Source organism: Rattus norvegicus, chromosome 19 (genome assembly GCF_036323735.1).
Source record: "Rattus norvegicus strain BN/NHsdMcwi chromosome 19, GRCr8, whole genome shotgun sequence".
Classification (NCBI taxonomy): domain Eukaryota; kingdom Metazoa; phylum Chordata; class Mammalia; order Rodentia; family Muridae; genus Rattus; species Rattus norvegicus.
Window position 1 is genome coordinate 56,756,086 of NC_086037.1, and position 13,905 is coordinate 56,769,990.

Below are 13,905 nucleotides of genomic sequence, written 5' to 3' on the forward strand. Positions count from 1 at the left end.
TAATCGTTTCTCCTTCCAATCACAGGGCGCCGCAGATGGAGGGGGCGGGGCAACGGTTGTTCCCGCCCCCTGGCGCTGCGTTCGATTAGAGAAACCCCCGGCATGCTGCGCCCCTAGTGGCAAGTTTCTCCTGCTCCTCCATCTGGGTGTGTTGGGCTTTGCTCTTCGTTTTGGTGCCACCCTCAAGTAGGACAAGTCCGTCGAGATTGCTTAGCCGGTAGAGGCGCTTAACTCCCTCCAAACATGAAGGATTTGTCTTCCATCCCTAGGACTCACATGGTGAAAAGTGAAACCCAACACCCATGGGTTGTCTCTTTTTACCTTCACACCGTGTACTGTTCACATACACATACACTCACATAAATTTTAAAAAATAGTATAAAAAGATAAAGCACCCAAATAAATAAATATTTATTTACTTATAGGACCAATATCCTATTCAAATTTCTCTGTAGGGCTGAATATGCACGGACAGAAAACCAGCTAGCTGCACAATACCCTAGATTCCAACCCCGGTGGCTTAGAATGTCAAAGACAGGTTCACTGGGAAGCAGTTGTGTACACTTTTAATCCCAGCACTTGAGGAGGCAGAGGCAAGGCAGATTTCTGAGTTCAAGGCCTGCCTGGTCTACAAAGTGAGTTCCAGGACAGCCAGAACTACACAGAGAAACTCTGTCAAAAACAAAACCAAAGCAGATACAAAACAAAACAAAAGGGTTCGATTTCCAAATAACCGATAAGCAAAAATTAGACTTTAAAAAAAAAGTGGACCAGAAATTTGGTAACTCACTGAAGTTGAAACTTTTAGGAGCTGAAACGAAAAGAACTTCTGGGGCCAGCAAAATGACTTAGCAAGTAAAGGTACCTGCTGCCAAGTCTGGTGACCTGAGGTCCGTCTCAGGGACCCACATGTTAAAAGGGAACACCCGCAATTTGCCCTTTGACCTTCACACTCCATGGCACAGGTTCCCACACGCTTATTGCCATGCCCATCCCTGATTGCAAACATGACTACATCGGGAACCAACAGAAACTCCAATGGCTGGCTAAACCTTCGAGGGATTTAAAATAGGAATACCCATAATCTGGATCTTTGAAGTGGAAGATCCACCTTTGATCTGAGCCACCCCATCTACTGGTTTGAATATGCTTGGCCCACGGGAAGTGGCACTTATTAGGAGGTGTGGCCTTGTTGGACTAGGTGTGGCCTAAGTGTATCATTGGGTAAGCAGGCATTGAGGACTCCTAAGCTCCAGAGACAGTCTCTCCTGCTGCCTTTGGATCAATACTCTCAGCTCCATCTGCAGCATGCAAGCTGCCATGCTTTCTGTCATGATGGTAATGGACTGAACCTCTGAAACTGTGAGCCAGCCCCAACGAAATGTTTGCCTTTACAAGAGCAGTAAAACAGCAGTAAAACCCTAACTAAGACACTAGCATTGGAGCCTATTTTGGGATTCCCAGTGTATACTGAAGACCAGAAGAGTCATCCAGCCTCATGGACCGAACAACTCCTGGATTCTTGGACCTTTCATTGGTAGACAGTCGTTGTTGGATTAGCTGGACTACAACCTGTAAGCTACTCTAATAAATATATATATATATATATATATATATACACATATATGTATTCAATAAATAATTTAACACATTCATTAATAAATATAAATATTTAAGTCCTCTGGATTAGAGAACCCAGGCTAATACACATATATAATAAATAAATAATTTAAAAACCTTTTTTAAAAAAGATTTATTTGATGTATATGAGTGCTCTATCTGCATGTACACATGCATGCCAGAAGAGGGCATCAGATCCCATTACAGAAAGTTTTGAGCCACCATGTGGTTGCTGGGATTTGAACTCAGGACCTTTGGGAGAGCAGCTTAATCACTGAGCCATAACTCAAAACCAATTTTAAAACCTTTTGAGGTAGCTGGTTTTTTTTTTTAAAGTAGATTTAGACATCTTGCCGGCATTTTAGATTTTGTAGGACTTTTGCTTTTACATGATAGTGAACAATGCCAACAGCCTTTTCCCATAAATGTGCTATGTCCAAGGAACGCCCAGATGTTGTTCATCTCCCTCCCCAAAAAAGAGAAGTAAAATCAAAACGTTGGGTTGGGGATATAGTTCTGTGACAGATGCCTTGCCTTATATGACTGCAGCTCCGGGTTTGAACCCCAGAACTACACAAAGGTCCCTAAAAGCCTTCTGGGGAGACCCTGTAGATAGCCTATAAAGAAATGAAAATTTGGTAATTTGACAGCAAAGTGGAAGGGCCTAGAAGGCAATGCATTGATATTTTGTAGGGAAAAATGTATTTTGAACCTTCAAGTGTTTGCCTTTCCTAGTTATTCAATCCTCTCATTTCTCTTTTGGAATAAACTCCTACAGTTTCTATTACCTTTTTGGCTGGTTTGTTTTGTGACAAACTCTTGCTACATTGGCTGGGTGACTTGCAACTTTCTGTGCAAACTATGTCTGGCTTCTGTTACCATTTAAAAAAAAAAAGAAAGGAAGAAAGAAAGAAAGAAAGAAAGAAAGAAAGAAAGAGTAGAAGGAAAGGAATTCCTGCTTGCAGGACACATGTAAAACTGGAATGATGCAGAAACTAGTATGGCCCCTACACAAGAATAGCACTCAAATCCATGAAGCCTTCCATATTTTTATAAGCATGAAGAAAAATCTAAAGGAACAGAAATTGGTCTGAAAGTGTAAGAGAGCCAGGTATGACCGCTCCTACCCATAATCTCAGATCTGAGAAGAGATGGGAAGATTACGGGTGAGTGCAAAGCCTGCCTGAGCTGTCTCAAGCCAGAGAGGGGGCCAGAGAGGCAGCTTAGTGATCAAGTGTGCTTCAGGCTCCTCCAGAGGACCTGCCAGGAAGCTCACAATAGCCTGTAAGGACCCAGAGGACCCGACGCCCTCTCCTGGCCTCTGAGAGTAACTGTAAACATGTGTCTCTCACCCACCCCCACAAACAAATCAATATATTTTTCAAATGCAGCATCGACTATGAATCAAATTAAGAAACAAGAACTTAGTGTAGATAAGAAATAGATCAATAAAATCACTTTAAAAGTTACACTGTGGGGCTAGAGAGATGGCTCAGCAGTTAAGAGCACTGACTGCTCTTCCAGAGGTCCTGAGTTCAATTCCCAGCAACCACGTGGTGGCTCACAACCATCTGTAATGAGATCTGATGCCCTCTTCTGGTGTGTCTGAGACAGTGACAGTGAACTCACATACATAAAATAAATGAATCTTTGAAAAATATTAGGTAACACGCACATTAAAACAAAACACCCTGGGGGTTGGGGATTTAGCTCAGTGGTAGACCGCTTGACTAGCAAGTGCAAGGCCCTAGGTTCGGTCCCCAGCTCCAAAAGAAAGAAAGAAAGAAAAAAAAAACCCAAAAAACAAACAAAAAAAAAAAAAACAACACCCTGTCTGGTAGAACCAAAACCAAAGCCAAAACAAAATGAACAACAAAAAACTCGTTTCCTCATGATATGGTAAAATTCTATACTGGTTCAGTCCCTGTGCAGTGAAAGTCTCACTTTAAATTATGTGCAAAACACACAGCATTGCTCTTTCAAGGACTTTCGTGAGATAGCTCATTAGAATTTTTTTTCCAAGACAGGGTTTCTCTGTGCAGCCCCGGCTGTCCTGGAACTCACTCCGTAGACCAAGCTGGCCTCAAACTCACAGAGATCCACTTGCCTCTGCCTCCTAACTGCTGAGATTAAAGGTGTGAGCCACCAATGACTAGCTATGAAATGACCTTCAATATGATTACTAAAATTTTAAATGACTGGAAAAGCATGGAACAAAAAGAGAAAGAAAGAGAGTGTATGGGAGCTAGTTGTGTGTGACAGAGAGGTGAAGAGTTCTAGGCCAACCTGGGCTCCATAGTGAGTTACAGGCTATCTTGGTCTACAGAGTGTCACTATCTCAAAAAATAGATGAGCTGGTGAGATGGTTCAGTGGATAAAGACATTAGCCACACAAGCCTATTCATATATACGTGCACACATACATGTATGCATATGCACAGGGCTACACACACATGTGCATGTTCACACACACACACACACACACACACACACACATGCACTCACATGCCCGTACACGCACCTGCACAGGTGCACACACTTTTGCTTGCACACGGTAAACATGGCTTTCTTACGTGTATGAATGTTTTGCCTATCTGTGTGTGCCACATGTGTACCTGGTGCCCATGGAAGCCAGAAAAGGATATCAGATCCCCTGGAACTGGGTTACAGACAGCTATGAGCCACCATGTGGCTGCTGGGTATCAAACCCAGGTCCTCTGGAAAAGCAGTCTGTGCTTAACCACTGAGTCATCTCTCCGTTCCACAGATAAAGTTGAGAGAGAGGGAGAGGGAGAGAGGGAAGGAGGGAGAGAGAGAGAGAGAGAGAGAGCCAACCATGAGGAGGAAGTAGTACCTAAAGCTAAATCAAATAGCTTATAAGGGGGTAAGGCCACTCATCTGATTTGGGCATAGAGGGCATAAAGAGTCACTCGCAGGATATGCTGAACAAACAGGCAGAAGGATCAGGAGTGGGATGTCAGCCTGTGCTATACATCTTGTGGGGCTTGCTGGCACATGCCTTTCATCCCGGCACTTGGGAGACCAAATAAGGTAGATAGACCTCTGTGAGTTCAAAGTCAATTTGATCTACATGCTGAGTTCCAAGATAGCCAGCGATATACAATGAGGCTCTGTATTAAAAAAAAAAAAAAAATCTTAGGGCCTGGAGGTGGTGGTGCACGCCTTTAATTTTAGCATTCAGGAGGCAAAGGCCGGTGGACCTTTGAGTTGGAGGCCAGCCTGGTCTAAAGAGCTAGTGCCGGGACAGCAAGGGCCAAACAGAGAAACCCTGTCTCTCTGAAACAAACAAATGGTCCTGTTAATGATCAGTTGGGTAGATGTGTGGACCAGGAAAATTCCAGTTTAAGCTAACACTAAAGAACAGATCAGCCAGTAGAGGGCAGTGTGACAAAGGCCTGGGAAGGGCGGGATAACCCTGCCTCTCGCTTGATTCTGGCCAGGAAGATGACTCTTTATCATTATGACAGCTGGTGGGAAACGCTACCCACCCCTGACCAGGATAAAGACTTCAGAGAAAAACACCAAATCCCAGAAGCCATAGGGAAGGAATTCACACGTAACCTCCAGTAATTAGGTGACTCTTAATGGAATCTGAATGTGGTGGTTTGACTCCATATGCACACGTGCACAGCCCAGTGAGGTACTTTGGGTTTTGTTTTCTTTTGGTTTGGTTGGTTGGTTTTCAGGGGTTTTTTTGTTTTTGGGGTTTTTTTTTTTGTTTTTGTTTTTTGGTTTTTTTGGGGGGGGGGCGGGGACAGGAGTATAGCCTTGGCTGTCCTGGAACTCACTCTGCAGACCAGGTTGGCCTCAAACTCAGAGACCACCTGCCTCTGCCTTCCGAGCACTGGGATTAAAGGAGTGCACGACCACAGCCCAGCAGCCAGTCACGTTTTATACATTAGAATCTGCAGCTGGTGTATATCAATTACATCTCAATAGAGCTGTGAGAATTGCTGCTTTGGGTCTTGGTTATTTGTTTTTAATTTACTCTGCGTGTGAGTGTGTGTGTGTGTGAGAGAGAGAGAGAGGGAGAGAGAGAGAGAGAGAGAGAGAGAGAGAGAGAGAGAGAGAGAGAGAGAGAGAACACGCACATGTGTGCGTTGGAAGTCAGAAAGTTGGTTATTTTCTTCCACAACCTGGGTGCTGAAAGCTAAACTCAGTTCACCAAACCTGACAGCAAGTGGTTTCAGTATGCAGCCATCTGACTTGCATTTCGCCCCCCAAAGATCTGTTTATTTCTTACTTTATCTGTGTGTGTTCTGTCTGCATGAATGTGCACTGTGTGTGTGGAATCCCTACGGAACCTAGAAGAGGACGCAGGTCCCCTGGAAACTAGAGTGACAGATGGTGGTGAGCTGCCGTGCCGGTGCTGGGAATTGAACTCAAGTCCTCTGCAAGTGCAGCCAGTGCCCTCTGCAGTCCCCTACTGCGTAAATTAAAGCCTTTCGCTAACCAAACTCCTAGATCAGTGATTCTCACACCCTTCCTATGACTGTAACCCTTTCATCCAGTTCCTCATGTTCCATTGACCCCCAGCCATAAAATTATTTTGTGGCTACTTCATAACTAACTGTGCTCTTGCTCCTGTTACAAATCTTAATGTAAATATATGTGCTTCCCGATGGTCTTAGGCAACCCCCAAAGGGGTGGAGACCATAGGTTGAGAATCACTATCCTAGACACGTGCTACAGGATCAGTACAATAGTAGTAGCCTGACTCCAGGTGTAGCAAGGCGGCTCTGGGAACAGAGTGCCACTCGTTGATTTAGGTACATCAGTAACTGTCACCTGTTCACAAGTTGGTCTGCAATAAAGTGTGATCTGAACAAAAGGATTTTCCACACCCGGGTGGCACACATACATGCGTGTAGGCTACTCACACGTACCCATGAAATAAAATAAAAACACGTTTCTTATGCAAACATTAAATTTGAGCTGAAGTCGATTAAGAAATAGCAAATACCACCAGGTGCGGCGGCCCGGGCCTTTAATCCCAGAACTTGAGGGGCGAAAGCTGTGAATCTGATCTTCACAGGAGGCCCTGGATATCCAGAGCGACATGGTTAAGATCTTGAGTAAACACTGAAAAGAACTAGTGAGGGGCCCTTGGGCCGGAGAAATGACTCAGAGGGCAAAGGTGCTTGTTGTGCCAACCTGACAACCTACATCCAATCCTGGGATCCCCAAAAACTTGTCTTCCCAACACCCCATACCCAATAAATAAATAAATAAATAAATAAATAAATAAATATCAGTAAATGTAATCATAGAAAAAATAGTAAATGCTGAAAAACCTTTCGTTACACAAACCCTTTTCTGCCTATAGACAAGGTCAGACTGGCCCGGAGCTCACTAGGTCTTGAAATTGAGAGCAATGAGATCCTAGGCATGAACCATGATGGGACCATGGAGACCTGCAAACAAACGCTATGCGGTTCATTTCCTGTCACAGATTTCTATCGTGTTCCTTATTAATGGTAGTGTATATGTGCGGGTGTCTACAGGGAGCATGTGGAGGCCAGAAGACAACCTTCCAGGGCTGGTTCTCCCCTTCCACTGTGGGGTCCAGAGAAGGAACTTAAGTCATCAGGCTTTCATGTGGCAAGTCCTTTTAACCCAGTGAGCCTACAGATTTGTTCTTCCGTGGCGCGGTGGGGAGGGAGTACTGGGGAGAGAGCCTAGACCGTTGTGTAGACTGCAAGTGTTGTACCGTGACGCCACACCCTGGCCCTCACTGTTCCGTTTAAACACGCTAGCTCCTGTTGGAAGACAATGTTTGAGTTGTTCTTTTCTGCCTATGTGATTTTTCAAGGCAATCATTAATGAAACTTTTTCTTTGTGTTAGTCTGCCTTTTTGTTTATTTGCTAGCCGAGTCTCGATACATAGTCCAGGCTAGATTTAACTAATTTATTTATTTGTTTTATGTATGTGAGTACACGGTCACTGTCTTCAGACACACCAGAGGAGGGCACTGGATCCCATTACAGAAGGTTGTGAGCCACTATGTGGTTGCTGGGAATTGAACTCAAGACCTCTGGAAGAGCATTAAGCACTCTTAACAGCTGAGCCATCTCTCCAGCCCCTCCTATTCCCCCCTCCCAGGTTAGATTTAAACTCACTACGCAGTCCAGGTTGACATCAAACTTGAAACCTCAGCCTCCCAAGTGCCGAGATTGCAGGCATGTGTTACCACACTCAGCTTGATCTTTTTACTCCAAAGCCCCCACTGAAAACCTGTGATACCTTCTCTACAGGTCTAGCCTAGGAACTGGTGTGCTGGCCCTTACAATATACTATACAGCCAAAGTAAGTCAAAGCCATAGCCCAATTCAATGAGGGGAGATGGGCAGGCAGTGGAGAGACGGGGAGAGGGAGAAAGGAAGGCACATCTTAGTAGCAGGAGCTACAGTCACGTGGCAGAGTGTGAATGGAGTCATTGATAACTGTTCACTGGTTATGTTGTCCTGAACCAGCACACAGGGCAGTGCCAATCAGTCAGGGGTGGGCAGTGTTCCGTGATGACTACTTTGGCAGAGTGACAGGATAATCACTTCTGGGTCCCCAGACTTGTCTTTGTTGTCCCCAGTCAACCAGGCCACCTTCAACCTTTGTCCTGAACCCTATCTGGGTTGATTTTGATGTTTACTTGAAACCTACCAGGTCAGGAGACTCACCCTGAGCCTTGCTCTGATTGCCCAATGGACAAAGATCCAGGATTCACCCCAAGGCTTGCTATGGTGCTCTACACGCAGAAAGGTAAGCCGCTGTCAATCGGCTGCCCCAGCACCTCCAGAATCAGAGAAAAATGAATGAATTGTAGCAGAGCATATAAAATAGAATATGCTATTCATCATGCCATCAGTAGAATGTGTGACTTGAGCCATAGTAAAGGAAACACATGGGTTGTCACTGTCAGGTGAGGTGCTCAGCCCTATACCAGAGACCTCCTGGATCCCAGTAAAGACCAGAATCTTCTCGTTCTTAGCTCTGGTGTCCTAAGCAGCTGCTTCACCTCACTATGCCTGTGCACACCGTAGTAACGGGGATGGTCTATTCCCAGGCTGACTCACTTGACAGTGATCTCCTTGGGAGAAGGGGTGCAGCTGATTACTTTGATCTGCAATGACCAGCGCAAAGCAGGAAGGCAGACTGGGGAAGAACGTGCAGGCAGGAAAGGGATAAGGCAGAGGGACTGCCACAGCCCACCATCCTGCTATTTTGACTTTTGAGATAGCTGCAGACAAGTGCTTGGGTGACCCCCTAACTTCAAGGGACCGTGTCATAGTCAAGGTCACATGATACTGCCCTCCAAGCCTGGTAAGGTCCTTTGCATTGGTCTACCCCGATCTCTAGTATGGTTCATTTGCTGGGACCATTTGTGTTAAAGACAACGCTGCGAATTGAGCTACCTAAGCCAAGCCTTTCTGATGTGGACCCCCAAATCCATATGGTACAGTCCTGCGCTGGGCGTCATGTCATGCACCTCTAACCCCGCTCAGGAAGCGGAGGTAGAAGGATTGAGAGTTTGAGGCCACCTCAGACAACATAGTGAGCCGTCAGAGAAGAAAGGAGAGCTAGCAGGCGAGTCTCCAAGGCGGTGACATTAGGAGGCAGACTGTAGAGCAATGACTAGGTAGACTAACAGGTTGAAGCCCCCACAATGGTAAGGGTCCCCTTACAAAGCAAGCCTAAGGTTGGCTATGGTGGTGCAGGCTTCTAATAGCAGCACTGGGAAGCCTATCAGTGGTGGTGTACACCTTTATCCCAACACTCTGGAGGCAGAGGCAGGTGGATCCCTGAGTTTGATGCCAGCCTGGTCTATAGAGTGAGTTCCGGGACTGCCAGGGGTACACATAGGAACTGTGTACTCAAAAAGGGCTAATAATGCTGCTGCTGCCGCCGCCGCCGCCGATGATGATGATGATGATGATGGTGGTGGTGGTGGTGATGATGATGATGATGGTGGTGGTGATAATGGTGATGATGATGGTGGTGGTGATAATGGTGATGATGATGGTGGTGATGATGATGGTGGTGGTGATGATGATGATAATAATACCAGCACTTAGGAGGCATGGTTAGGAAGATGACCATAGCTTGGTCATAGCTTGGAAGAGGCCAGCCTGTTATACTTAGCTGCATAGTAAATTCCAGGCCACTTTAGGGCTTTATTCTAACAAGCCCCAGTTTCAAAATAAATAGGCCTCAAAGAGCTGCCCTATCCCTTCCTACAGCTGAGCACAGAACTACAAGTGCTGTCTTTGTAAGTGATAGTCTTTTTTTATTTTTTTTAAATATTTATTTATTATGTAGAAGTACACTGTAGCTGTCTTCAGACGGGCCAGAAGAGGGCATCAGATTCCATTAGAGATGGTTGTTAGCCACCATGTGGTTGCTGGGATTTGAACTCAGGACCTCTGGAAGAGCAGTCGGTGCTCTTAACCACTGAGCCATCTCTCCAGCCCCCGATAGTCTTTTTTTAAGGAGGTATCTGATTGTGTCTTTTATTTTATCTTCTAGATTTATATTACTTTTAATTATATGTATACGCACAAGAGTGTGGGTGCCCAGGAAGGCCAGATCCCCTGTTGCTGGAGTTACAGGCGGCCACCTAACATGGCTGCTGAAATTGAACCCTGGTCTTTTGGAGGAGCAGCGGTTGCTTTTAACCACTGAGTCATCTCTCCAGACTGCTTTCCTATTATTTATAAGTTACGCAGTCTGTGCGGATGGAGCTTCATGCTCAACTTGACCCGGTTGAGCTTTACCTCGGGGATTAGTAAAGCACACCTCTGGGTGTGTCTGTACACCCCTAGGTACGTCCGTGAGGGCTTTATCTGAGACCATTAGACCATGAAGGCTCTGACTTAATGAATGAAAAGCTTCAATGACTCCCAGTAAGATGGAGTTACTGGAAAGTCGTTAAAAAAGGAATCTGACTGGAAGAAGCCCACAAACTAATGACATGGGGCTGTGTCTTGGTCTGGCCCACTGATACCCCCCTTTCCGTTTCCTGGTCATCATGGGGTAAATTGCTCTGCTCCACCATGACCTTCTGTCACAATGAAACGACATTTCAGAAACTCTGAGCCATCTCTCCAGCCCTGGTTCCTTCCCTTTTAACTTGCTCTCTCTGAGCAGCTGTGAGAAAAGGGACACAGGCACAGTCTGAGGCATTTTGTTACACTTGCCTAAGTAGATGAAGGCCACTCTCTGAGCTGCCCGCTAACAGAATTAGGGTTTAGTCATCTTTAATCCTAGTACCTGGGAAGCAAAGGCAGGCGGATCTCTGAGTCTGAAGCCAACTTGGTGAGACCCAGGACAGCCAAGTGTATAAAGAGAGAACCCACCTCAAAAATAGACAGATCCTGGGTTCGGTCCCCAGCTCCGAAAAAAAGAACCAAAAAAAAAAAAAAAAATAGACAGATCCATGGATAATAGATTAATTGATTGGTTGATAGATAAGATTAGGGCTTTAAATGTGTTTATATTGTCAACAGGGGCAGAAACAGATTTTTAAGTGACCTGACCTGTAGCTTGGAAGATGAGAGGGGTGAGATGAGGTACATCTCAGTTGGCAGCATGTCTGAAACCCTAGTACCACATAAACCAGATGTGGAGGCATAGAGCTTTTCATCGTAGCACTCAGGAGGGAGAGGCAAAGGTTTCTCCATCTCGCCTCAGCTGAAGCCATCTTTGGTTTCTGCCTCCTGTCCTGCAAAGTCCCATGGGAAAGCACCCAACCCTGTTCTAGAAACCCATGGTTGAAATGTCCCAGGTAACTTCTTGTTCTTGGTTCTCGTTTCACTGTTTGCTTGCCTCCCCCTGCAACTGCCAACCAGGATGTAGTTTTTCTGTGTTCCTTGTCTTTAAAAGCTCCTTGTAATATGCATTCTGGGCTGCTCTGTGAGAAGTGGCTCTCTCCAGGCAGTCACTGGCCAGCTTAACACAGATTCTCAATTCAATCTTTGATCATCTTGAGTCGTCTTTGGGTCTCTACCTCAAGGAGACAGGAGGATCATAAGTTCTAGACCATGCTGTGGGGATGGCTTAGTGATAAAAAAGTAGTTGCCTGTGCTGAAGACATGAGTTCAAATCTCCAGTACCCACTAAAAGTTACAGTGAAGTAAGAGGTGGAGTCAAAAGACTCCCCAGAATCTCACAGACCAGTGTGGTGTGCTCAGTGGAAAAAAAAACAAGACTCTGTCTTAAAGAAGATGGAGAGGTGGCTCTGAGGTTAAGAGCACGGGCTGCTCTTCCAGAGGACCTCAGTTCGATTCCCAATACCTACATGTTGGTTCACAACACATGTACACACCTACACTAACAAGTACATACAACACACACACACACACACACACACACACACAGACACACAGACACACACACACACACACACACACACACACACACACACACACACTCACACACACTCCACAGCTGAAGAGAAGGCCGAATGTTCATGGAGTAAAAGCACTTATGATCTTATTATCTAAGTTTGATTCCTGGAACCTAAAAAGTTGACCTATTAGGAAGTGCAAGGCCCTGGGTTCGGTCCCCAGCTCCGAAAAAAAGAACCAAAAAAAAAAAAAAAAAAAAAGTTGACCTATGACCTCCACCTGTGAGTTCCCACACATATATCATATAATAAAATTTTTTAAAAATGTGGAAAGAGAGGACACCCAAGGTTGTGCTTTTGACCTCTACGTGCATGCTCTGGCATACACACACCTGGAGTCATACACAAGAATCGTGGTTGAATGAGAATGGTCCCAGAGGCTCAGATATTTAAATGCTTGGCGGAGCTGTTTGGGAAAGGTAAGGTGTAGCTTTGTTGGAGGAGGGGTGGGTTTTGAGGTCCTAAAAGCCCTAGCCATTTCCCAGTTGGCTCTCTCTTTCTCAGGATGTGAGTTCTTAGCTATTGCTCCACAGCTCTGTCTGCTGCCACGCTTCCTGCCATGATGGCTGTGGACTCTGACCCCTTGAAACCGTAAGCCCCAAACTAAATGCTGTCTTTTATACGTTGCCCTGGCCATGCTGTCTTATCATGGCAATAGAAAAGTAAGTAAAGCATGAATGTATGCACACCTGTACACACACACACACACACACACACACACACACACACACACGAGTTTGAAAAGCCTGGGCTACATGATCGACTCCTCCCCCCCAAAAAAGCCTGCCGTCTTCAGATCATGTGTCCTACCCTTTGTCCTAAATCCCACCAGTTACTGAAGGCCCCACCCATGCCGAGAATCAGGAACCAGCAACCACGATGGTGACGATGTTGTGGCAACAATCCCGAGTTCCTGAATCACTGTGTGCCCCCATGTGGTTTCCAGTGCTTGCTGTGTGGACTCAAATCCACTTCCTTGTACCTCCCCTGAGAAAGGAAGCCCTCTCTTCCTATAAACATTTACTCTACACTTGCCGGCTCTTGTTTCCCGAGTTTGGGGCTAAGCTCTCTGCATGCCCAGCATCCCTTAAAAGAGCCCTTTGCTGTCAGAGCTGGGTGTGGTTTGCAGAAAGTGCTCTCACTCTGCTTGAAAGGATAAAGGTGCGGCAGAACCAACCATAAGCCATGACCTGCCCACACCAGCCCCCCAGACACTCTTGGCTATGCTTGGCTTGCTGCTCAGACCTCCCCAGTTCTCTCCTCTCACTGCCTCCTTCTAGGCTTCCCCAGATCATAACTTTTCAATTCTCGGCTGTAGGCCCAGAATCTTAGCATTTCCTGTTTCCCCCTAGCTGTATTCCTAGGGGAAAAGTATATCTAGGGATTAGTGCTGATAGGAGGCAGATCTATGAAAACCCGAATTACCCACTGCGGTCCCAGAGCAAAGGGCAAATCCATCTCCTTCCTTTATTTTTCTTAAAATGTGACCTTGAACAAGTCCTCTGACTTCTTCTTTTTTTTTTTTTTTTTTTTTTTTTTAATTTTCTTTTTTTCGGAGCTGGGGCCCGAACCCAGGGCCTTGTGCTTGCTAGTCAAGTGCTCTACCACTGAGCTAAATCCCCAACCCCAGTCCTCTGACTTCTTAAGATGCTTTTCAAGGGGCTGGAGAGATGGCTCAGTGGTTAAGAGGACCGGCTGCTCTTCCAGAGGTCCTGAGTTCAATTCCCAGCACCCACATGGTGGCTCACAACCATCTGTAATGAGATCTGATGCCCTTTTCCGGTGTGAACAAAGACAGCGACAGTGTACTCAAAATAAATTAAATAAATAAATCTCAAAGAAAAGAGATGCTTTTCACATGCGA

The 13,905-nt window shown here is 45.7% G+C and overlaps 1 pseudogene; it reads left to right on the forward strand.

Annotated features, from left to right (window-relative positions):
* Positions 1–2,573: 2,573 nt before the first annotated feature.
* Positions 2,574–2,672, forward strand: LOC120098668 (U6 spliceosomal RNA; annotated as a pseudogene).
* Positions 2,673–13,905: the final 11,233 nt, after the last annotated feature.